Raw genomic sequence first — 3,739 nt, 5'->3', positions numbered from 1 at the left:
GATTGCAAACAGGAATATGAGATTTCTTTTTGTTTTTTTAAGTTTTTTTTGATGTGGACCATTTTTAAAGTCTTTATTGAGTTTGTTACAATATTGCTTCTGTTTTATGTTTTGGTTTTTTGGCCAAGAGGCATGTGGGATCTTAGCTCCCTGACCAGGGGTCAAACCCGCATCCCCTGCCCTGGAAGGTGAAGTCTTAACCATGGACCGCCAGGGACGTCCCAATATGAGATTTCTGATGGCGCACAGCCCAAGCAATGCCTCCTTAAGCAAATTCTTACAGGAACTTAAGAAGAACAGAGTTACCACCACAGTAAGAGTGTGTGAAGCTGCATGTAACACTGCCATTTTGGAGAATGAAGGTATCCAGGTTCTGGACTGGCCTTTTGATGATGGTGCGCTACCATCCAGTCAGATCGTTGATAAGTGGTTAAAACTTGTAAAAAAGAAATTTCTGATCCTAGTTGTTGTATTGTGGTCCACTGTGCTGCAGGTCTTGGGAGAGCTTCAGTGCTGGTTGCCCTAGCTTTAATTGAAGGGGGAATGAAGTATGAAGATGCAGTGCAATGCATAAGACAAAAGCAATGTGGAGCTTTTAACAGCAAGCAACTTTTGTATTTGGAAAAGTATCTTCCTACGATGTGCTTGCGCTTCAGAAACACCAGATACAGTTGTTTCAACCAGTGAAAGAGCGCCGCCTGATGCTATGGCCTTGGAAAAGAAACTTGAGATGGAACCTAATATATGTCAGCCGTTATGGAGACTTGGTAAATACTAAGTCCAATGAAGCTTGCATAGGAACATTGAAAGGCAGTTGTAGCAGGCCACAGGCTTACCAGAATTAGAGCCTTCTCTCTCTTTCCTGTTATTTTGACACTTAGTAAAAGACTCTAGCTCTCCAATATCTAAAATGTGTGTTTCTATTTGTATCAATTGTATCTTATCAATATACAAGAAATTTAGAGTAGTGAGGTGCCAAAATACCCAGCACGATACTTGTATACTTTTAGTGTCATGTAGTCCTTAGGAGGTTTATTCCTTAAGTCATTTCAAACATTGAAGGTAGGGCCTATGTGAACACCTGCTCACGTGATATCTTCCATATGCAAACTGATATATAGTAGGGTTTGTACAACCATTAATTTTGCTGGATTTGTGCAAAGTCTTAGGTAATTTTGAATTTGTTTCTATAAACTCAATGTTTGTGCTGTTATAAAAGCTTCCATTTTGAAAAATCAAACACACACAAAACTCTTGTTGATAGTTCAGTCTATGTTGCACAGAAGCACATAGTTTCCAGACAAATAAGAATTATAGCCAATTTGAAGTTTGCGGTTTGGGGTGCAACATAACAGAGAGGGCCTGAGAAAAGAATGGGCAGGTTAGGGCAGGGGGGCTATATTTCCAGTAAAATTTTTCCAAATGTTTTTAAATTCAGTAAATATTTTTAAAAGGTTAAAATACTTTCTAATTGTAGCTGTAAGTCTGATAATATTCTGGAAACCCTGTAAAGTTTTGTTCTATACCTATTAGAAGTTATTTACCAACTATTATTCAAATTGGAAGTTGGTTAAAATTAACTAATTAATTAATTGTAGTCGGAAGAAGAGTAATAATTAAATCAGTATTACACATATTTTGTTTCAGATAAAGGTCAAAATTCATCATATTTTTATTTAAAGCAGTTCCAAATGATGTGGCTACAAACATTCATAGGGAAATTAATGACATACCTTTCAAGGAATAAATACATGAGTTGTTTTTGTAAAATAAAAAAAAAAATCTCATTTTACTAGTTGAAATATTGGGCATTGAATACTTTCTAAACTCTAGGCTGAGAAAAATGCACTGGAATTCCAAGGGAGGGTAGGATACTCTAATGGCCTTCACAAGGTAACAATCTTGTAAAGCATTAATACAACTTCTTGAAAACTGCAAGTGCGGTGATAGTTGGTAAGGATAAACAACTTCAGGAGCACAAAGGTGAAACTTAGCCATCGCTGCTCCTGGGAAAGAGCGGTCAGACAACTTTTACAGAAAAGGACAATACCAAGGAGGGATGGTGCGGTAGATTGAATTACTGGTCTTATTCCCCACTCTCAATATAAGTATTCTTCCACCCTGTTGCCAGGGCCTTACAGTTGCTGAACTGCATTTCCCTGCTTTTTGAACTTGTATGTGGCCATGTATGTATCTTGCTTTGGCCAATGGAATGTTAGCGAGTGTGATGTAAGCAAGGGCTTGAAATATTTCATCACAGGTTGGCTTGGCCCTCGACACCTCTGCCATCTCCATGAGAAAAAAATGCCCTAGCTATCCATTGCTCCTTTAGTTGGGGTCGCAGAATGATACACATAGGGCAGACTTAAGCTTGATATATTACCTGTAGCTAAGTCCAGTTGAACTGCTAGGTACCAGCTAAGCCAAGCCTAGATCAGCCAAACCCTAAGCCACTGAAAAACTGAAATGTTTTATTATGTAGCATTATTGTGGCAATAGCTATCTAGCACAGTTAGCCTTTCAGCAGCTATTTTTTAAAAGTGTGACATGCAGAAGTAATAATTTATGGACCAGCTGAAAACTCTAAAATATTTGATTAATTAATTGAACGTCATTATTACTGTAATGTAATGTACATAGGACCTAGTATGCTTTAATACAAAGTTTGAACTTATTTGAATATCTTTGAAATTGTTTCCTAAAGGGTAAGGATCATTCTCAGTTTTCATTGTATGTAAACACTTCACACAGTGCCTGATACAGAGTAATCAACTTCATTGAAATAAATGAATTTAGACACTCTAAAGCAATCACCTATAATTGTTATAAACATAGTTGAACATAATCCAGTGTAAAATCCTAGATTGGAGAATTTCATATTTTGTGATCCATACTATGGTCAGCAAGTCTTTGTTTAGTTTTAATATTAGGACCAAAGCCAAAGATGGGAGCTTTACAAACTGTGGTGTCTAAAAACTGATGTATTGTTACTGAACCAGGTCCGTTTGCCCAAGGCACAGTAAGTCAAACGCTGAGATGCCGAGGTTTGTGGCCAAGAGTTTATTCACAAGGCAGCCAAGCAAGGAGATGGAAACCAAGTCTCAGATCTGCCTCCCGGAAGGGGAGGGTGTTGGAATATTTATGGGATAAGCAGGGTGATCTTCAGTGTGGGGAAAGGTGATTGGAGATAGGCGAAAAGGTGAGGAAATTGGTTTTCTGTGCAGGTGCATCTGGGTTACATGCTTCTGCAGATTCAAAGTGGCGTCTCTTAGCATGATCTGAGGGAGGAGTTTCTGGCCCTCTGACGTCAACAGGCCATCATCCCACACCTGCGCAAGCACAGTTTCAGGGTCGGTTTCCTACCTGCTTTAGCTGGCTTAAACTGGACAAGAGCTAACTTCAAGTTCCTGTAAAACAGCTGGGCTACCATGAAGCTGGGAAGGTATGTAATTAAAGAGAGGGGAAAAAGAAAGGAAAATAAAATAACTAAAGCAAGCTTCTTCAGTGAAGGCAGGCTACAAGCAGGGGTTTTTTTTTTGCGGTACGCGGGCCTCTCACTGCCGCGGCCTCCCCCGTCGCGGAGCACAGGCCCCGGACGCGCAGGCCCAGCGGCCATGGCCCACGGGCCCAGCCGCCCCGCGGCACGTGGGATCCTCCCGGACCGGGGCACGAACCCGCGTCCCCTGCATCGGCAGGCGGACCCCCAACCACAAGCAGGGGGGTTTTTAACAAGCTGTTC

At 40.6% G+C, this 3,739-nt stretch overlaps 1 pseudogene; it reads left to right on the top strand.

Moving 5' to 3' along the window:
- Positions 1-226: 226 nt before the first annotated feature.
- Positions 227-687, top strand: LOC101275877 (protein tyrosine phosphatase type IVA 1-like; annotated as a pseudogene).
- The last annotated feature ends 3,052 nt before the right edge of the window (positions 688-3,739 follow it).

Source organism: Orcinus orca, chromosome X (assembly GCF_937001465.1).
Source record: "Orcinus orca chromosome X, mOrcOrc1.1, whole genome shotgun sequence".
Classification (NCBI taxonomy): Eukaryota; Metazoa; Chordata; class Mammalia; order Artiodactyla; family Delphinidae; genus Orcinus; species Orcinus orca.
The sequence above is the reverse complement of the archived record's forward strand: the minus strand, read 5'-3'. Positions and strand labels throughout refer to the sequence as shown.